This window comes from Lithobates pipiens, unplaced genomic scaffold (genome assembly GCF_037356315.1).
Source record: "Lithobates pipiens isolate NorthernLeopardFrog02 unplaced genomic scaffold, aLitPip1_a1.2 Scaffold_18, whole genome shotgun sequence".
In the NCBI taxonomy this organism is placed as follows: domain Eukaryota; kingdom Metazoa; phylum Chordata; class Amphibia; order Anura; family Ranidae; genus Lithobates; species Lithobates pipiens.
Genome location: NW_027507758.1, coordinates 547143279 through 547166467, shown reverse-complemented (window position 1 = coordinate 547166467; position 23189 = coordinate 547143279).

Below are 23189 nucleotides of genomic sequence, written 5' to 3'. Positions count from 1 at the left end.
GAACGGAGATCAAAATAGCCTTCTACAATTTGGTCAGGATCTTAATTTAAATGAGAAAGATATCAAGCTAACATGGGAGATGAATGCACACAAAATCTATTTTCTAGACCTGGAAATTTGGCATGAAGAAGATAGAATGAAAAAAAAAGACATATTTCAAAATAGTGGATAGGAACAGCTATCTCCCGATGAATAGCTGTCACCATTTATCATGGTTGATAAACATTCCAAAGGGCCAACTTATCAGGCTCAGAAGAAATTGTACTGAAAAAACTGACTACAAACCATAAGCTAAACTAATAGAAGAGCATTTTGTAAGGAAAGGTTACAAAAGATCCTTCTTACAGCAGAAAATAGAAGAAGTGGGAAACATTGGAAAAGAAAACCTTTGAAAGAAATAAAGAGCAAAGCGAACAAAACTTTGTAGAAATTCCGTTGATTTTTTATTTCAATATCAATTTAAAAAAATTGAAAACTATCATTCGGAAACATTGGAATATATTGACAGCTGATCACCATCTAGTTCAGGTGCTACCTACATTCCCTAGATTTGTCTATAGAAGAGCTAAAAAGCAAAAAATGTCCCAGACACTCCCACCAAGAGAACTGTCACCTTCAATATATAGGGAGAACAAAAAGACCACTCTGGAAATGTTTGCGGGAGCATGTTCAAAATTTTAAAATCGGCTACCCTAAACACAGTATCTCTAAACATTATGCTGAATGCCATGGTAAGGATCCTTCAACTCCATGTTTTTGGGGTATATAAAAGTACAAACCCCACTGGAGGGTAAATAATAAAGTAATCACTTTGAGAAAATCAGAATCCTGTTGGATATATGAGATGCAAACTTTTGCCCCGCTAGGCCCTTTTCCATATTTGATTCCATACTGTCATAATTCATACTGCTACATGTAGGGGCGAGGTGATAGGGTGGCCCTGCTAGGCCACAATATAGAATTTGATTTAAATTGCTTTGTTTCCAATTATTAATAGATTATTAATGTATTAACTTCATTACCTACATTCATAGATACACCTATATGCCCAAAATATTAGGGTTATAGAGATTTTACCATTTTGTCTGTATTGCTATACTATACTATAATTCACCAGACTGTTTTATCTTTAAGAAAACTGTATTATCAGAATTTTTTATAGCTTTTATTATTAATTGTCATTTTCATTTTATTTATTTTTATATTTATTTTATTGATTTTTGTTTAATTCATGTGTTTATTTATTTTTCTTCCCCATTTCCCCCTTTTTATTTTTTTTTTCAGTTTTTATATTTATTTTTATTTTATTTTTATATTTATTTTTTATTTTTATTTTATTTATTAATATTTTATATATAATTTTTCTTTTTTATTTATTTTATATTTTCTATATTTTTTTTATTTATTATTAATATGGATTTTTAACCATCCCTATTGCTCTATTTGAATCCTGCTCTGTTTACTCATGGAGTACTAGAGTCTCCATTAAGCCTGTGTGTTTTCCTTGGTCACTGCTAATTTACAAATATCTTCTGGTCACTAATTTGCATAACAACATGTGTTTAATCACTTGTGTGTGGTCTCTATAACTACCGCTGCCCTATACAGTCCGGCTTTCGTCACCCAGTTTCCAGACCCTTGAGAAAGTCACGTGTTTAGTGAGGTGTTGGGAGGAGCCGGGTGACGTCACTTCCGGTCACAGCCAAGACCAGAAGTATCTGAAATCTTAAACAAATTAATCTTTTACTTGATTACTACACAATGGAGGTTTCCTTTATTCCCACATAATGCCTATTAACCAGAGATGATCTGGAAAGAGATTTTAAAAGACATGAATGGCACAGGAAATTATCTTCTTTCATTTATAACAACTGCTGTCTCCATGTTGCATTGTGTCATCTCCAAAACAGAGAAGAAGATGATTGGATATTGCCATTAAGGAGTGTTTGGATGAAAGACTAGACCTATTGTGGTCTTGAGTTGAGGTGAGAGGCTGGAGCATACTGGTTAACCTGTGCCCACCATGCGTATAGTCAAATGATGGCTGCAAGGTGTATCTCTTATCCTGGGAGGCCGTCATATGACGTCCTCGGCTTCCCAGCCACTAGGGGGCACATGCCACGTCACTCGAGAGCCAATGTGCATGCCTAGCAGCCACAATGTTTGCCAGGCACCCGCAATTGCTGGTCACCGAGTAGTAAAATGGATCTATGTGTGTAAACACACAGATCCACGTCCTGTCAGGGGAAAGGAGACTGATCGTATGCTCCCAGTACAGAGGAACACCGATCGTTCACCTCCTCCAGTCAGTCCCCTCCCCCACAGTTAGAATCACTTCCTAGGTAACACATTTAACCCCTTGATCATGCCCTAGTGCTAACCCTTTGCCTGCCAGTGACATCTATACAGTAATCAGTGCATTTTTATAGAAAAAAATGATCAAAATATCATATGAGTACCGTATTGTATGACCACGCAATTGGCATTCAAAGCGTGACAATGATGAAATGCCCTGTATTGAAGTGGTTAAATATTATCAAAGGACTCCACTATTTTGATGACGTTCACGTTCTAAATCTGTTTATACCTGGACACTTTTTTCTTCACCCTCTTTTTCCCTGATTTTTGCACATTTTGGAGAGACTATTTATTCATTATACTGTGTATTTTGCACTGAATTAATTAGATTACTGTTTTTTTTTATTCACTTTATTGCTTTTGCACTTTTTTCATCATTAACACATTTGGGCACTGACTAAATTGAATATATTATTATACATGAATTTTGCATTTGCACTTTGATGATTTTTTATGTGCACATATATGAATTTTGCACTTGCACTTTGATGACTTTTATGCACTTTAATGAGCTGTTTTTGAGGAGACATTATATTTTATTTTATTTTTATTGTTATAATGATATATGTATCCATTTTGATTATAATAATATTTACACTGGTGTTGGACACCAGTGTTAGACATTTTGGGAGTTCAGCAGCTATATATATTCTTTCTAGATTGCCTTATTTTTCCCACTTAGAGTAGCGCACAAGTAATCCCTTTTCCATATTTGATTTAAATTATATCTTAATCACTTGTGCTGCAACTATGCAAGTGTTTGACTATGTGAAGAGTAGAGTCATCAATTTAGATGAAATTTTTGACAAACAAGATAATAAACAACTTGGAGATATGGAAGGAATTTTTAGAAAAATGGGACATCTCATGGAGAAGAAAATTAATTCTTGGTGGGACATTGTCAGACATGAGAAATAAATCAAAGATAAAATTGTCCCAAGTAGACTCTGGAAATGTTTGAGGGCGCATGTTCAAAATATAATAAAATAGGCTACCCTAAACACAGTATCTCTAAACATTATGCTGAATGCCATGGAAAAGATCCTTCATCTCTATGTTTTTGGGCTATAGAAAAGTACAAACCCCACTGGAAAGGAAGTAATAGAGTAATCACTTTAAGCAAATCAGAATCCCGCTAGGCCCTTTTCCATATTTGATTCCTCACTGTCATTATTCATACTGCTACATGTAGGGGCAGGTTGACAGGGTGATTGTCATGTCCTTTATGCTTTCCCATTAACTCATTGGGCACCGAGTCTGGGTCCCATGAGAGGGCTTCTCCTGGGGTGGGTTGTTCTGAGCTACGCTAGGCACCTGTAACAGGATCACATAGGGTACCATTGCTTTTGTGCCATTTTCCTCAATGCCCTGGGACATGGCTGAGGCTGCTGTGGGGGAATAACCTTAACCACTTCAATGCCGGGCTATAGTCATATGACGTCCACAGATGGGATCTCCCATCCTGGGTGGGCCCTCGGACACAGCCCATCCCAGATCCATGTAAAGAGCCAATAAAAAATGGCTCTTTAATACGTGACCGGCTGTGTCCAATCACAGTCAGTAACATGTACTGCCCACGTGCATGGTGCTCTTGCATGCCCCTAGTGCGTGCACAGAGCGGCAATCAGGGATGAGGCTTGTCACCCTGACACAGCCCAACACCGGTCGCAATAAAGAGCCAATGAAATTGGCTCTTTACCACGTGACCAGCGGTGTCCAATCACAGCCGGTCACAGAATGTCAAAAAACCGCGGTAACGAGATGTTACTGGGTTCTCCTCACACACCGATTGTGTGTGAGAAGGAGATTGCGGTAACATCTGGTTATCGCTCACAGTGCACACCAACCATGCTGATAGCTCCCCCCCCCCTAATAAAGAGGACCTGTCACCAGCCATCAAAGTACCTGTCATCATCCATCAAGGTACCTGTCACCACCCATCAAAGTACCTGTCACAGCCCATCTGAGTACCCAAGTACCTGAGTACCTGTCACAGTATATCTGAGTACCTGAGTACCTGAGTACTTGTTACAAGCCATCTGAGTACATGAGTACCTGTCACAGCCCATCTGAGTAACCAAGTACCTGAGTACCTGCCACAGTATATCTGAGTACCCGAGTACCTGAGTACCTGTCACAGCCCATCTGTGTACCTGAGTACCTGTCACAGTTCATCTGAGAACCCGAGTACCTGAGTATCTGACATAGTCCATCTGAGTACCTGAGTACCTGTCACAGCCCATCTGAGTACCCAAGTACCTGTCACAGTTCATCTGAGTACCCGAGTACCTGAGTACTTGTCACAGTCCATCTGAGTACCCGAGTACCTGTCACAGTTCATCTGAGTACCTGTCACAGTCCATTGGAGTACCTGAGTACTTGTCACAGTCCATCTGAGTACCTGAGTACCTGTCACAGCCCACCTGAGTACCTGTTACAGCCCATCTGAGTACCTGTCACTGCCCATCTAAGTACCTGTCACCCATCAGAGTACCCAAGTAGCAGTCACCAGCCCATCAGAGTACCTATCTGTAGCCCATCAGAGTACCCGAGTACTTGTCACCAGGCCATCAGAGTACCCAAGCACCTGTCACCAGGCCATCAGAGTAACCGAGTACCTGACACCAACCCATCAGAGTAACCGAGTACCTGTCTCAAGCCCATCAGAGTACCCGAGTACCTATCTGCAGCCCATGCCTCATAGAATATATGTTGAGGTGTTTGCTTTACAAAATTGGGTCATTTTGTGGGTAATTCCACTGTCCTGGTGCTCAAGGACCTTCAAAAATGTGATAAGTAGGAATGAAATGAGATGTGTAATTTATGCTCCTAGAATGCCTGAAGGTACTACTTCAATGTTGGACCTCTGTTTGTGGCCAGGCTGGCTGTGTAAAAGTCTCACACATGTGGTATTATTCCTGTTGCTCCAAGGCCTTCAAAATTGTAATAGGTCGTTAGGAAATTAGAATTGTAATTTATGTTCCAAAAATGCCTGACAGTGCTCCTTGCATGTTGGGCCTCTGTATGTGGCCAGGCTGTGTAAAAGTTTCACGCATGTGGTATCGCCATACTCAGGAGGAGTAGCAGAATGTGTTTTGGGGTGTCATTTTTGCTAAATACATGCTTTGAGTTAGAAATATCTTATAAACTGACCACTTTATGTAAAAAAAAATGCGTTTTCATTTTCTTTCCAAAATGAACCGTTCAAAAGACTCATTATGCCTCTTAGAATATATGCTGGGGTGTTTGCTTTCCAAAATGGGGACATTTTGTGGGTAATTCCACTGTCCTGGTGCTCCAGGGCCTTCACAAATGTAATAGGTCATTAGGAAACTAGAGGTGTAATTTATGCTCCTAGAACCCCTGATGGTGTGCCCTGCATGCTGAACATCTCTGTGTGGCTAGGCTGTGTAAAAGTCCCACACGTGTGGTATTGTCATACTCGGGAGGAGTAGCAGACTGTATTATGGGGTTTAATTGGAAGTATGCATATGCTGTGTATGAGAAATAACTTATTATGACAATTTTGTGAAAAAAACATTTTTTTAATTTTCCAAAGAATTGTGGGAAAAAAATTACAACTTCAAAAAACTCACCATGCCTCTTACTAAATCCCCTTGACTGTCTACTTTCCAAAAGGGGTAATTTGGGGGGTATTTGTACTTTCCTGACATTTCAGGGCCTCAAGAATTTGCATCAGGTATGTTCAATTTTCAATGATTTGCACCATAGCTTGTAGACTCTATAACTTTCACAGAGACTAAATAATATTCACTAATTTGGGTTATTTTTACCAAAGAGATGTAGCAGTATAAATGATGGCCCAAATTAATGAACAAAAATGACTTTCTTACTTCAAAATTTTCACTCTTTTTTCACTTATGTCGCAAAAAAAAAACCCAGTGGTAATTAAATACCACCAAAAGAAAGCTCTATTTGTATGAAGAAAATGATAACAAATTTGTTTGGGTCAGTTTTTGCATCACTGAGTAATTGCCATTCAAAGTGTGAGAGCGCTGAAAGCTAAAAATTGGTCTGGGCAGGAAGGGTGCATAAATGTTCTTTACAAGCATACCCCACTTTTAAGTACACAATGGGGTTTATTTACTAAAGCTGGAAAGTGAAAAATCAGGCTCACTTCTGCATAGAAATCAATGAGCTTCCAGGTTTGATTACCAAATTGAACAAGCTGGGGTAAGAAGCACATTGGTTTCTATGCAGAAGTGAGGCTGATTTTGCACTTCCCAGCTTTAGTAAATACACCTCATTATGTACTTAAAAGTGGGGTATGCCTATACTGATGTGTTTACACTGCCGTACCTTAGTGACAAGAACCATGGGATGGTGCCGATTACTTGCATTATACCCCATTAGTAACTTCAGACCAGGCAGGAACAAAGTTTCCAAAACTTTACTTAGAAAAGTGCAAAAGGCACTACAAAGGTCAGCATTCAAAGACATAATTCTTCCCCATATCCCTTACCCTAACTATAAGCTTTGTGCTGCCCTGGCATACCTGCAAAGGTAGTGTCCATGTAAATATAGAGTCCTTCAGAGGCATTCTCTAGCAGCTGGTGTCTTTGGGGCAAACCCTAAGATCTGATGACTTTACATCCAGGTAGTAGTGAACAACATTCCTCTGCTCCTCTCAGGTGTTATTTTCCATTTTTCCCCCTTATGGGCATACATTCTCAGCTCCCTCTCAGACTTATCACGGGCTCTGGACCCCCCTTGGGTCTCCAGGCTCTCTCCTCCCTTCCCCCCTTCCTCCTTTCATACTTTTCCTCCCTTTCTCCTTACTTTCTCCTTTCCTTCTTCCACCTCCGCACCACTGTGCCTCCCATACTACACAGGATCAGTGGGTTGGACCGAGAGAAAGACCAAAAAGATAAAGACCAGGAATCAGGAAAGCATTAACTCCTACCATCCCATCCGGAACAAGACCTAACAAGCTAATTTTAACCTGCTTACATACAATACAGTGTACAAGATACTCAAACCTCAAGATCTGCGTGTGTCGCTCCCTGATTGGGTACCTTGGGCCTAGGTCCTGCCTACACATTCCACAGTGGTATACTTGCATCTGTAAAGAAACTGTTATAATATCTTTAGATGTACCACCTACATTTGCTAAAGTAAGGTACACTATATCACCAAAAGTATTGTGACGCCTATTTTCACACGCACATGAACTTTAATGGCATCCTAGTCTTAGTTTTTGGGTTCAATATTAAGTTGGCCCGCCCTTTGAAACTATAACAACGGTTTAGAAGTGTGTCTATGGGAATGTTTGACCATTATTTCAGAAGCACATCTGTGGGATCAGGCACTGATGTTGGACGAGAAAGCCTGGCTCACAGTCTCTGCTCTAATTCATCCCATAGGTCAGTAATGGCGAACCTTGGCACCCCAGATGTTTTGGAACTACATTTCCCATGAGGCTCATGCACCCTGCAGTATAGTAGAGCATCATGGGAAATGTAGTTCCAAAACATCTGGGGTGCCAAGGTTCGCCATCACTGCCATAGGTGTTCTATCGGGTTGAGGTCAGGACTTTGTGCAGGCGAGTCAAGTTCCTCCACCCCAAATTTGCTCATCCATGTCTTTATGGACCTTGCTTTGTGCACTGGTGCGCAGTGATGTTGGAACAGGACAAGGCATCCCCAAACTTTCCCACAAAGTTGGGAGAATGAAATTATCCAAAATGTCTTGGTATGCTGACGCATTAAGGGTTTCCTTCATTGGAACTAAGGGGCGCCAAGCCCAACTCCTGAAAAACAACCCCACACAATCCCCCCTCCACCAAATGATTTGGAGGGGTGACCCAATACTTTGGCAACATCGTGTGGATTAGTGAGTTTGGGGGTGGAAGAACTTGACTGGCATGCACAGAGTCCTCATCTCAACCCGATAGAACACCTTTGGGATGAATTAGAGTAGAGGCTGCGAGCCAGGCCTTCTCCTCCAACAATAGTGCCTGACCCCACAAATGTGCTTCTGTTTGCAATATTGAACCCTACAGACTAAGACTGGGATAGCATTAAAGTTCATATGTATGTAAAGGCAGTTGTCCCAATACTTTCGGCAATATAGTGTATGCAAGGAAAATGGAAAAGTTTTAATTAAAAATGTAATGAGCTTGTTAATAAGAGGGTAAAGGAGAACACAGGGAAGACAACATTTAAGCAGATTAAACTCCAGCTTTAAAATTGTTTTACTATTTAGCATTTTTCAAACTGGATTAGTCCTTAAATGCTCTGAGATTTTCCAGCAAGGCGACTAACATCAGGCAGAAATAAACCTGATGAAATAAGAATTTGCACTCTATGTCACTTCTTTTATGCTCATTTATATTTTCTTAAACCAGTCTCCAACAGGCTACTTGGCTGCAGTGACTGAACCACCTCCTTGCCTTACCAGTTGTCTAATATGAGTTCCTGTTTAGACATATTTCCATCCAGCTGTTCAGGAAATTGATGTTTTGAAGATTAAAGTGCAGCTGTCTCTGGAGATTATTTATTTATTTAAATTATGTAATCTTCAAACATTAACTTGTCATTTTTACTTGTATATTTTAAACTTTGTTTGACTCAATATCTTGTCAGTGCTATAGGTACTAAAGAGGCAGCAGATGTACAATGCCGTTAGCTAGTCAGGCCGTCCGTTGTACTATTGGGCCAGTAGGAACATCTGGGAGGGAACGAGCCAGTGTTTGCCACTATCAGTAAGCCCCCGTTCACATCGGGCTGATTTGACATGTCAAATCGCATGCCAAATCGGAGGCTATTGCTGGCAACGGCATCATACAAATTTGGTGTGACGCTGACTTTGATTCCCAAAAGTAGTTCCTTCACTACTTTTGGTGACTTTGGGGGCGATTTTAAGAAACATCTGTGCATGAACCCACACAGATGTCTCTCAAATTGCCCCCAAACTCGTACCAAAATGCAGGTTTGAAACTGTGCGATCTTTTCATGTGACAACTCTAAAGAAATTACACTTTCCTACAAAGTAAAGTAATGAGTGTACAGCTTGTATAACAGTGTAAATTTGCTGTCCCCTAAAAATAACTCAACACATAACCAATATTGTCTAAACTGCTGGTAACAAAAGTGAGTACACCTCTAAGTCAAAATGTCCAAATTGGGCCCAAAGTGTCAATATTTTTTGTGACCACCCACCATTATTTTCCAGCACTGCCTTAACCCTCTTGGGCATGGAGTTCACCAGAGCTTCACAGGTTGCCACTGGTGTCTTCTCCACTCCTCCATGACGAAATCACAGAGCTGGTGGATGTTAGAGACCTTGCGGTCCTCCACCTTCTGTTTGAGGATACCCCACAAATGCTCAACAGAGTTTAGGTCTGGAGACATTCTCTGGGTCGACAGCCATGCAGACCAATTTGATGTAGTGTGCAGTTGACCCCATCCCCTTCAACCTCTGCAGCAATGCTGGCAGCTCTCATACGTCTGTTTCCCAAAGACAGCCTCTGGATATGACGCTGAGCATGTGCACCATGGCGGGGCCTGTTCTGAGTGGAACCTGTCCTGTTAAACCACTGTATGTTCTTGGCTAGGGATGAGCTTCGTATTCGAGTCGAACATACGTTCGACTCGAACATCGGCTGTTCGCCCATTCGGCGAATACCGAACGTTATGGGCCCTTCGCGCCAAATTCGTGTGGCGCTCACAATGCACTGCGCCATCACAGTGCATTGCTGGCTCATGATTGGCCAAGCATGCACTGTGACCCCGCATGCTTGGCCAATCACAGCGCCGGCAGTGAGGAGAGCCATGATTGGCCACAGGCAGGATGCCTGTGGCCAATCATAGCTCAGGCTGTGTAGTACACGCCCCACACTATATAAGGCCACCAGCGCGACGGCCTTGTGTAGTGTGTTGGCGTCTGTAGGAGTTAGTGGGTTTTCTGTGTACCTTCAACACAGTATACACCATTCGTTATCGGCCGATTTTGCGTTCTTGCTCTTCTGTAGTGGTTGTTGTCTGCGTGCCCTGACCGCAGTATACACCATTATATCCACCTATATAGCTAGCTATATTTCTCTTTTTTAATAGAGCTTGCAGTCAGTTGTAGGAGATTGTGTGTGCTGTCTGCGTGCCCTGACCGCAGTATACACCGCTATATCCACCTATATAGCTAGCTATCTTGCTCTTTTTAAATAGAGCTTGCAGTCAGTTGCAGGAGATTGTGCGTGCTGTCTGCGTGCCCTGACCACAGTATACACTGTAAGGAGATTCCATAATACATTGCGTTATTGATTGTTGATTCTGATTATTGCTTTTACCCTGGAGATATATTGCTTATATCAATACAATACAAATCAATACAGGATTGCTTATCTGCTTAAGTAATTTAGAGAAACTTTAACTTGATACAATTTAGAAAATCTATCTCATGATAGTATTGCTTAATACTGAATTATCTCATGATCATGTCTATCTATTTCTGTTAAAATGTCTTTGTTTCAGGAAGCATCTGTTTGTGGTTTTCCTCTCTGTACACTGTTACTGGGTATGGAAAGGCTAGACTTGGTTTTTAGGAAGTTGTGGCTGGCACGTCATGGTCAGCAGACGGAAACAGAAAGTAAGGAATTATTGAACTTAAGCTTTGAAATACAGAGGTTAAGGTCACAAGACATTACAGAATAATGAGCTAATGAACAATGTGAGCTAATGTGTATAATTTTGATTGGTCCCCAAAATTGGGGCAGAGTCTTGTAAAAATAGTATAAAACGGCAAAACCAGAATTAAAGATTGTAACCATTTCAGCATAACAATTGTGTATGAGTCATTGGTTATCTCGCCGGCGAGGACCTCCACTGAGCCATCTCCAAGAGCCTAGGCCACAAGGAGAAGTCGGGCGACCTAACAGTTTTGGTACCAGGAGTGGGGAAGTCTTCCGCAGGTACTATTGCGGGTAGACAATCACCTGATATGTCTATTATTAGATTCAGGGGCTACATTCAGTAGTTTGAATGATGCCATATATGACACACCGCACTGTACTGAGGGAAACTCTATTGGTATAAATGGGACATCAATTACCCACCCCATCACTCCACCATTGCCCGTGGCTACTCCAGAAGGGCAGGAACTATGTACCCAGAGTTTTGCTGTCCTTGTGGATTGTCCAGTATCTTTAATGGGGAGGGACCTACTCTCAAAACTGAATATCACCATTAAATTTGACAGAGGGGGCTCCCTCACTGCCAGCTCACCATTTTGCGATTTACATGCTCCAAAGAGACACACTTACAGGGGACTCTTTGCATCATTACCACCCACTCTAGAAACACATGCCATATGGGCAGAAAACAAAGGGAGTGTGGGTTTTATTAACTGTACACCTTACACACCACAAATGCGTCCAGACGCCAAAGTACAATATCACAAGCAATACCCCCTGCCACTCGAAAAAATTGAAGGCATCACACCATTAATCGATGATTACATAGCAAAAGGGATTCTGAAACACATTATAAGCCCCTGGAATACACCAATCTACCCTGTGAAAAAGGCGAATGGGGAGTGGAGGCTTGTACAGGACCTAAGGGCCGTCAACAAGCAGGTTATACCTCTGCCACCGTTGGTGGCAGATATTTCTTTCATCTTTTTGAAAATACCTGCTGATTCCCTTTGCTACACAGTAGTGGACCTGGCAAATGCATTTTTTAGCATCCCGATCGATGAAGGGGTATTGCCCATGTTCTCGTTCTCATGGGGATGGGGAAAAAAGGCTCAGCAGTTGACCTGGTCAAGATTACCGCAGGGGTATGTGGACAGTCCGGCAGCCTTCTCCATGGTCCTTAATGAGACAGTTAAGTCATGGACTGCTGAGCGCGGGTCGGTACTAATACAGTATGTGGACGACTTGCTCCTGTGCAGTCGATCTGCTGAAGATTGTGCGGTCGATTCCACATCTCTGTTACATCACCTGGCCAGGTCTGGCCACCTAGCATCGCGGAAGAAGATACAATGGTGTCAAAGTCAGGTAGAATACCTGGGATGCATTTTGAAGGAGGGAACCAGGCTAGTATCCCCCAAACGTGCCGCAGCCCTGCAGGCTCTCAGTCCTCCGAGAGACAAAGCAACCTTGCTGTCATTCTTGGGCGCAATCGTATATTGCCGCCAATGGATCCCAGATTGTTCATATTATGATGGCATTCTGAGGGAGGCTACCTTGTCCACCGCCCCAAAGACAATAGATTGGACAACAGAAAGGCTCCATGCTTTTCAGGCCTTGTTAAAAAGTCTGACTCAGGCCCCCGCCCTGGGATTGGTAGAATATGGCAAACCTTTTCAATTATACTGTGTGGTGTCGAGAAATTCTTTTGCTGCGGTTTTGACACAGCAACATGGAACCGGGTACCGGCCAGTCTCCTATCTCTCAAAAAAGTTGCCTACCCAAGTACAAGGGATGCCATCTTGTTTACAAAACCTTGCTGCTTGTGCAATGGCAGTTCAAGAAGCTAACAAATCAGTATTAGGCCATGAGCTGACTCTCTACACTACTCATTCAGTGACTCACCTCCTGCAAAACATGAACACGCAGCATATGACAGCACAAAGGCTTAGTGGGTATGAGATCACACTTCTGAATACTGATAACCTCACCCTCAAACACGCACCACCAAGTAATCCCACTGTCCGCCTTTTGCATTCTTTGCTCAGGCTGCCACGAGACCCTGATCAGAAACACAATTGTGTTGAACAGGTTGCAGCAATAACCAGCCCTCGCCCAGATCTCACTGATATTCCCCTGCCAGGAGTACAGGACGTCTTCATAGATGGCAGCTGCTCCCGCCCCTCTGATGCAACATTCCTGACAGGGTACGCCATTGTCCAACTCCCTGATGTGGTGTTGGAAGCAAAAGCTTTACCACCCTCCTCGGCACAGGTAGCAGAATTGGAGGCGCTCACAAGAGCTTGCATACTTTTCTCAGATCAGGAGGTAAACATCTACACAGATAGTAGGTACGCTTTTGGGGTCACGCATGACTATGGCGTAATATGGGCAAATAGAGGATTTAAAACTGCTGACAACAAGCCAATTGCTAACTCTACGCAAATTAAAGCACTCTTGCAAGCGATTCTTCTCCCAAAGCGGATAGCGGTCATCAAGGTAAAGGCCCATTCATCAAATAACAGCAGAATTTCCAAAGGAAACGCGCTGGCAGACAGAGAAGCAAAAAAGGCCGCTGCCCTATACATTGGTCAGCCAGCCCCCACAACAATGTTCTTCAAAGAACATTTTACATCACCCAACTTTAAAACCATTGTGGCACAGATACAGGGATTAGCTACAAAGGAGGATGTTTCTTTCTGGGTCAAGGATGGTTTGACCAAGGACCAAGAAGGTCTTTGGTCAAAAGAGGGGAAGATATTGGGCATACCAGAAGCAAGCAGTGTTCTCATACTTTCCTATCTCCATGGTCCAGGACATATAGGTACCACCGCCCTAACAAACATATACACAAAGTCTTTCTGTACAAACAACTTAAATAAACAGGCAAAACTCCTCACCAGCAGTTGTATGACCTGTGCACAAAACAATGTCCAAGGGAAACATCATGGATTACATGGCCACCTGCCCCCACCCCTAGGTCCCCTAACAGATTTACAAATAGACTTTACACACATGCCCAAACAAAGAGGCAACTTGAGATGCCTTTGCGTAATCGTATGTAAATGGTCAGGCTGGATTGAAGCTATTCCGTGTGCAGGTGAGACTGCTAAAATTGCTGCCAAATGCATACTGAACCATTGGGTTTGTAGGTTTGGAATACCAACGGCCATATGGTCAGACAGAGGACCTGCCTTCAGCTCCTCTGTTACACAGACTTTAGCTAAGCTACTAGGCTTACAGTGGAAACTGCACATCCCTTACCACCCACAAAGTGCAGGGGTAGTGGAAAGAATGAACAGGAACATTAAAGACAAGTTAAAAAAGGCTACGGGGGGCACCATGAAAGGATGGTTGGATTACCTTCCTTCTGTCCTATTTCAGATCAGAACAACACCACATGCCAGAACAAAACTCTCGCCCTTTGAGATTTTGATGGGAGTTCCTGCAAACATAGAGCTGCCCCTCTTAGATCAAAACACTGACATTAACATCTATTCCCAACAGGAAATGTACGTGAAAAATCTGGTAAGTATGCTACAGGAAATGAACGAACATGTCTCTGTCACTTTTTCTCCTCTTTCCACAGAGCCGACACACCCCTTCATCCCAGGAGATCAAGTGCTAGTCAAGCAACTGGCCCACAAAAAGAGGATCGGACCAATCTACTCTGGACCTTGGAAGATAGAGAAGGTTTCCAGAACTGCTGTACTGACCGATCTAGGAAACACCTGGATCCACGCCAGCCGGCTAAAGAAGTGTCCACAGCAACCCCAGACCCCAGACCCGCCTCCAGCACCCCAGGACTCCTCTGACCAGGAACAGCAACCAGATTTGAAGGACGTTCAAGAAGGCATAAAGCAAATCTCTCTGAACAACGAGACAAATCCCTCACCCACAGGAAGAAACGAGTAGCAGAACTTTGTACACAGTACCTGACAAAAATGATTTCCACTTTTGTGTCAGGAAAAACATTATGCTTCTGGACATGTCTGATTCTGATAGTATTCATACCTGTTTGGTTAACAGCAAATTGTGTGTACCATCCAGAAGATTCAGGGCTACTAGAAGGCATATGTGGGAAAGCACAGACAGCCAATGCACCACCTAGTTTAAAATATAAAAGAAGTATACACCCCACTGAACCCCCTTCAGGTTTCACCGACAGAATGTTGTTGTTAAAGTTTAAGTACAGTTATGCACAAAAGTCTGGTTTTGAGAAATGTTGGATATGCAGCAAACTCCACCCTAGTACAGCCAGAATCCCATTAATGGCCATTCCCTTAAACATCACTCCTTTCCTGAATGGAACACCCCCTATTGTTCTTGCCAATGTCATAAGGAAAAGTCCCAAAAAGCCCCTCAGTTTTCAAATCGTGGGTAGAAGCCATGCTCCAGATTGGTGTTTCATAATGGGAAACATTTCCAGGGGAGCTGAGGTGTGCAAATGGTCGAAACTTAATGTCTCCATGGCTTCCCTTACCGATAACTCATTTTTTCACACCACAGACCCTGTGATTAATGCTACCATCTATGACCTTTTTAATTCTAGCTCCCACTCCCCGGTCACACAGTTATTAGCTCTGCTGATGACATCTGGATATTCAAAAGGCGCAAGGACTATTGTTAGTCAACGACCCTTAGCACTAGGCAACACAACCTACATCTGTTGTGGCAAGCTCTGTTACCCATGGATTCCTGAGGAACCCCAAGGGTGGTGTTATCTTGCTAAAATAGTCCCTATAATGGGAGTAGTGGGGGATAATGGACAAGGACACCTACTTAAAGCTAGTACCCACCCAAGATACCCTCTAAAACACCATGTGAAAAGAGAAATGTTCCTAGAAAAAGACATGACCTGGGCCTGGTTTCCTTCCTGGACAGGATGGGGAATAGATTTGATGAAGAAACTAAACAACTACACTTCAATCATAGATGAGATCTTGGAAAAGGACTCTGATGACATCACAAAACTAAACCTAGAAACCAGAGCAATTAGGAAACAACTAGAGCTACATGACCTGGCTATAGAAAGCATGAGTGCAGCCCTCACTGGCCTCTGTGAAATTACTGAGGACTATGAATGCTGCACCTGGATACATAACACGAGTATCGAGATCCCTGATTACTATGACATAATTGCACAACACCGAAAAGAGGTAAACAAGCTACAACAGGATGCAAGGGACATTGGGAAAACATGGGACCCTTTCTCTACAGGGTTCAGTTTAGGAGGTCTCACTTCATGGTTGAAGAACACTGCAATGACTATTTTCACCATACTGCTTTTCGTATTGTTCTTGTATGCATGCTTCATGTTACTCAAATGCCTCTGCAGGAAGGGTAGCGAAGCACGTTCCGAAACCATGAAGCTGACTTCCATTTCCAGAGATCCCACTGTATGGTACGAGAGTCAGGAACATGAGGCCGGAGGATATGAATCCATGAGGCCTAACGAAATGGGTAGAGAATGACCATTTCGATAATATCGAATGGTCAAAGGGAGGATTGTAAGGAGATTCCATAATACATTGCGTTATTGATTGTTGATTCTGATTATTGCTTTTACCCTGGAGATATATTGCTTATATCAATACAATACAAATCAATACAGGATTGCTTATCTGCTTAAGTAATTTAGAGAAACTTTAACTTGATACAATTTAGAAAATCTATCTCATGATAGTATTGCTTAATACTGAATTATCTCATGATCATGTCTATCTATTTCTGTTAAAATGTCTTTGTTTCAGGAAGCATCTGTTTGTGGTTTTCCTCTCTGTACACTGTTACTGGGTATGGAAAGGCTAGACTTGGTTTTTAGGAAGTTGTGGCTGGCACGTCATGGTCAGCAGACGGAAACAGAAAGTAAGGAATTATTGAACTTAAGCTTTGAAATACAGAGGTTAAGGTCACAAGACATTACAGAATAATGAGCTAATGAACAATGTGAGCTAATGTGTATAATTTTGATTGGTCCCCAAAATTGGGGCAGAGTCTTGTAAAAATAGTATAAAACGGCAAAACCAGAATTAAAGATTGTAACCATTTCAGCATAACAATTGTGTATGAGTCATTGGTTATCTCGCCGGCGAGGACCTCCACTGAGCCATCTCCAAGAGCCTAGGCCACAAGGAGAAGTCGGGCGACCTAACATACACCGCTATATCCACCTATATAGCTAGCTATCTTGCTCTTTTTAAATAGAGCTTGCAGTCAGTTGCAGGAGATTGTGCATGCTGTCTGCGTGCCCTGACCACAGTATACACTGCTATATCCACCTATATAGCTAGCTATCTTGCTCTTTTTAAATAGAGCTTGCAGTCAATTGTAGGAGATTGTGCGTGCTGTCTGCGTGCCCTGACCGCAGTATACACCGTTAAATCCACCTACATAGCTCTTCTCTAATTGAGCCATCTGCCATCTGCAAGAGTTAGTGGGTGTTGTGTGTGCCTCCAGCACAATATACACTACCCAATTGCTGGTTTTCCCATCTCCCTTCAGGCCATTGCCATGTCTGGAAGGCCAGCATGGAGAGGCAGACAGGCACGAGTCGATAAAAGAAGGCAAGCAGGCTCTGTGTCTAGAGTGCTGGTCGTGGACGCGGTGCATCGTCATCATCAGCACGTGGCCATGGGACACGCTTGTCCTTCTTTTCGGCAGCTGGACATGCCGAAGACTTGGTAGAGTGAATGACCAAGCCCTCTTCATCCTCCTCATCCTCTCTCACCCAGGCTCAGGGTACTAGCAAAGCAGCTGCCAACGCATCGTCTTCCCTCCTCTCAATGTCATCATCAGTGACTCCTTTCCTAGACCCACCACGTCCTCCTGAGGAGTCTCCTGAACTCTTTGAGCACAGTGTTGGGTACATGCTCCAGGAGGATGCCCAGTGTTTTGTAGGCTCTGATGATGATACTCAGTTAGAGGAAGGCAGTAGCGTGAATGCAGAGAGAGGGGATGCTCAAGAAGGACAGCAATCTGGCAGTCATGTTCCACAAGCTGCAGCATACTGCCAGGTTTGCTCCAGCGATAAAGAGGGAGGGGATGATGAGGGCACTGACTCCACGTGGGTGCCTGGTAGGATAGAGGAGGAGGAGGAGGAGGAGGCACATGTCCAACGAGGCAGGATGCCCTCCGGGGGCCAGCTTAGGGGCAGCACACGCACTGAATCACACCGCAGAGCTCCGCCTGTGCAGGGCGCTGCCTCTGCGCGATATTCTAAAAGTTCTTTGGTGTGGGCCTCAGATCACACTGCTGCTATTTGCAACATATGTCTCAAGCGTATCTCGCGTGGCCAAAACATCAGCCGCTTGGGCACCACATGCTTGACCAGACATATGTTGACCTGCCATGCAGCTCGTTGGCAAGCGTACCTCAAAGACACACACCAAAGAACAAAGCGGACCTCTCCTTGCTCCTCATCAGCTGGGATCTCCAACTCCACTAGACCTTCAGTCCTTTCTGAAACCTGCTCTGAGAGGAATGAAGGTGTAGAATTAGGTGTGTCACAGCCAAGTGCTTCCGGCCACTCTGCTAGCAGTACACCCACGTCCGATTATAGCAGGCAAATGTCCCTGCCCCAGCTGCTGGACCACCGAAAGAAGTTCACTCCCAGCCATCCACATGCCCAGCGGTTGAATGCTAGCTTGGATAAATTGCTAGCACTTCAACTGCTGCCTTTTCAGTTGTTAGACTCGGCACCCTTCCGTGAGTTTGTACAGTGTGCGGTTCCTCAGTGGCAGGTCCCCAAACGCCACTTTTTCTCATGGAAGGCGATTCCGGCTCTCTACCAGAATGTGGAAGGCAATGTCCTTGCCTCGCTGGACAGGGCGGTCAGCGGTAAGGTGCATATTACCGCTGACTCATGGTCCAGCAGGCATGGACAGGGACGTTACCTGTCTTTCACGGCCCATTGGGTCACTCTTCTGGCAGCTGGGAAGGATGCAGGACAAGGTGCAGTAGTGTTGGAGTTTGTTCCGCCACCACACCTCCAAAATGCTACTATTGATTGTGACACACCTCTCTCCTCCACCCCCTCCTCTTCTTCTTCCTCCATGGCCTCTTCCAGTGCTCTGTCCTCAGAACCAGCGGTGCTCCGTAGGCGTTCCAGGGGCTACGCAAGTACGCAGGCAAAGCGATGCCATGCCGTGCTTGCACTGGCTTGTTTGGGGGACAGGAGCCACACTGGGACAAATGTTTTGTCAGCTCTGCAGGGGCAGGCCGAGAGGTGGTTGACGCCAGCTTAAGCCAGGAATGGTGGTTTGCGACGATGGCACCAACCTCCTCTCCGCCCTCCGACAGGGACAACTGACCCATGTGCCCTGTGAGGCTCACGTCCTTAACCTGGTGGTGCAGCGGTTCTTGGGCAGGTACCCGGGCTTACAGGATGTCCTGAAGCAGGCCAGGAAAGTTTGTGTGCATTTCCACCGATCATTTAATGCCTGTGCTCGGCTGGCTGAGCTCCAAAAGGAGTTGAACCTGCCCAAGAACCGCCTTATATGTGACATGCCCACCAGGTGGAACTCAACGTTGGCCATGCTGCAGTGGCTGCACACGCAGCAGAGGGCCATCAATGAGTACCTGTGCGACTACAGCACCAGGACAGGGTCAGGGGAGCTCGGTTTTTTCTCACCACGCCAGTGGGGCATGATCTGGGATGCATGCACTGTCCTGTCACCGTTTGAGGAGGCCACAAGGATGGTGAGCAGGGGTGCTCCTGTCCACCGACTCAGTTGATCGACTGACCTTCATCAAGATAAATCAGTCTTGGATCACCCACAGCTACCAAGCACCTGAAGCTGATGTAACCGAATAATTTTTTTTGAAATATCACATCCCTTCAAGACTGCCTATGCTGATGCTGAGTGACTGTCCTGTTATGTTGACTGTCTATCCTCTTCCTCCTCCGCTGATATGTTGGAAGAACATTTTTGGTTCTGGGTGATGCCAGCAGCCCAATTTTTCTGCCCCTGTTTAACAGGGGCGTTTAATTACAATTTTTGATGCAATGCTTTGCAGCAGGGCTCATTCCTGCACCACAACTAGAGTATATGGGAGAGGTTGCAGTGTCGTGGCACCAGCGCCAGTGCCTAAGGCCCAATTTTTCTGCCCCTGTTTAACAGGGGAGTTTAATTACAATTTTTGATGCAATGCTTTGCAGCAGGGCTCATTCCTGCACTACAACTAGAGTATATGGGAGAGGTTGCAGTGTTGTGGCACCAGCACCAGTGCCTAAGGCCCAATTTTTCAGCCCCTGTTTAACAGGGGCATGTAATTACAATTCTTAATATAATAGTTCACAAGAGGGCCCGTTCCTGTGCCCACCCAGAGTAACTGTGAGGACTTATAGTGTTAAGGCACCAGCACCACAACCACCAAAGGTCAATTTTTTCTACCACTGTTCAACAATGGCATGTAATTACAATTCTTGATATAATCATTCACAGCAGGGCCCACCAAGAGTCACTTTGAGGGCTTACAATGTTGGGGCAACACCAACACCTTGTTCCGACATTTCTGCAGAGCATATAGGGCAGGCCCCTACTTTCAAACATCCAATTTACAAACGTCTCCTACTTGCAAACGGAAGAAGACAACAGGAAGTGAGATGAAAAAAGACGGACGGCAAAACAAATTATACAGGGGTGATAACCCTTCCCTATGTTTTCCAAAAAGCTTAAAAATAGATTTTTTGACTGGAGCTACACTTTAAAAATGTACCAGTTGAAAATTACAAACAGATTCTACTTAACACAACAAACCTACACAGTCCCTGTCTTGTTTGCACCGCCTGTATACTGCTGTTCTGAGTATATAGGCCCTGGGGGCCACATGTATTTCCTTTTTTTAATATGGGTACGGGGTTCCCCCTAATATCCGTACAAGACCCAAAGGGGCTGGTAATGGGCAGGGGGCTACCCATGCCATTTTTCTCAATGATTTTCATCCATATTGCCGGAACCAGATATAACATTAAAACCGCAAGCAGTTTTAACCACTTCAGCTCCGGACCAATAAACACCTTAAGGACCAGAGGTCTTTTTGCAATTTCGCACTGCGCTGCTTTAACTGGTAATTGCGCGGTCATGCAATATTGCACCCAAACGAAATTTGCGTCCTTTTCTTCCCACAAATAGAGCTTTCTTTTGATGGTATTTGATTGCCTCTGCGATTTTTTTTTTTTGCGATATAAATGGAAAAAGAGCGAAAATTTTGAAAAAAAAAGATATTTTCTTCTTTTTGTTATAAGAAAAATCGAATAAACTAAATTTTAGTCATACATTGAGGGCAAAATTTATTCAGCCACATGTCTTTAGTAAAAAAAATGTCAATAAGCATATATTTTTTGGTTTGCGCAAAAGTTATAGCGTCTACAAACTAGAGTACATTTTCTGGAATTTACACAGCTTTTAATTTATGACTGCCGATCTCATTTCTTGAGGTGCTAAAATGGCAGGGCAGTACAAATCCCCCCCAAATGACCCCATTTTGGAAAGTAGACACCCCAAGGAAATTGCTGATGGGTATGTTGAGCCCATTGAATATTTATTTTTTTTGTCCTAAGGGATTGAATAATGACAAAAAAAAAAAAAAAAAATTTTTTTTACAAAAAGTTGTCACTAAATGATATATTGCTCACACATGCCATGGTTATATGTGAAATGACACCCCAAAATACATTCTGCTGCTTCTCCCGAGTACGGGGATACCACATGTGTGGGACTTTTTGGGAGTCTAGTCGCGCACGGCACCCCGAAAACCAATCACCACCTTCAGGATTTCTAAGGGTGCAAATTTTTGATTTAACTCCTCACTACCTATCACAGTTTCGAAGGCCATAAAATGCCAAAATAGCACAAAACCCCCCCAAATGACCCCATTTTGGAAAGTAGACACCCCAAGCTATTTACTGAGAGGCATGTTGAGTCCATGGAATATTTTATATTTTGCCAAAAGTTGCGGGAATATTACAAACTTTTTTTTTTTTGCACAAAGTTGTCACTAAATGATATATTGCTCACACATGCTATGGGCAGAAGTCAAATTGCACCCCAAAATAAATTCTGCTGCTTCTCCCGAGTACGGGGATACCACATGTGGGGGACTTTTTGGGAGCCTAGTTAACTAGCTACCTAGCGACACTAGCGACACTGATGCAGCGTTCAGAAAAATTATCGCTTAGTGACACTGGCAAAAGGGGGTGAAAGGGTTAACTAGCGGAAATCAGGGGGTTAAAACCATTATTGGGTAGTATATCGGGGTACCTAGCGCTATAAAAACCTGGCGGTGAACCTAAAAAAATAACTAGCTACCTAGCGACTGTAGCGACACTAATGCAGCGATCAGAAAAACGATCGCTTAGTGACACTGGCAAAAGGGGGTGAAAGGGTTAACTAGCGGCAATCAGGGGGTTAAAAACATTATTGGGTAGTATATCGGGGTACCTAGCGATATAAAAACCTGGCGGTGAACCTAAAAAAATAACTAGCTACCTAGCGACACATGCAGCGATCAGAAAAATGATCGCTTAGTGACACTGGCAAAAGGGGGTGAAAGGGTTAACTAGCGGCAATCAGGGGGTTAAAAACATTATTGGGTAGTATATCGGGGTACCTAGCGCTATAAAAACCTGGCGGTGAACCTAAAAAAATAACTAGCTACCTAGCGACTGTAGCGACACTAATGCAGCGATCAGAAAAACGATCGCTTAGTGACACTGGCAAAAGGGGGTGAAAGGGTTAACTAGCGGCAATCAGGGGGTTAAAAACATTATTGGGTAGTATATCGGGGTACCTAGCGATATAAAAACCTGGCGGTGAACCTAAAAAAATAACTAGCTACCTAGCGACACTAGCGACACATGCAGCGATCAGAAAAATGATCGCTTAGTGACACTGGCAAAAGGGGGTGAAAGGGTTAACTCTAGGGGCAATCAGGGGGTTAAATCTTTATTGGGGGGTGATAGGGGGCTACCCTGGACCTAACACTAACTGTCCTGACAGTTTTTACTGTCACAACTGACACTGAATGCATTGATCAGTAAAGAAATGATCAATGCAATCAGTGACACTGTGACTGGGGGGGGAGGGGGGGCGGGGGGGGGATCGGGGGGGGGATCGGGGGGGGTTTGTGTGCCTGTGTGTACCTACATGTCAGTGTAGTGTTCGTGCAGACTTACTTTTACTCT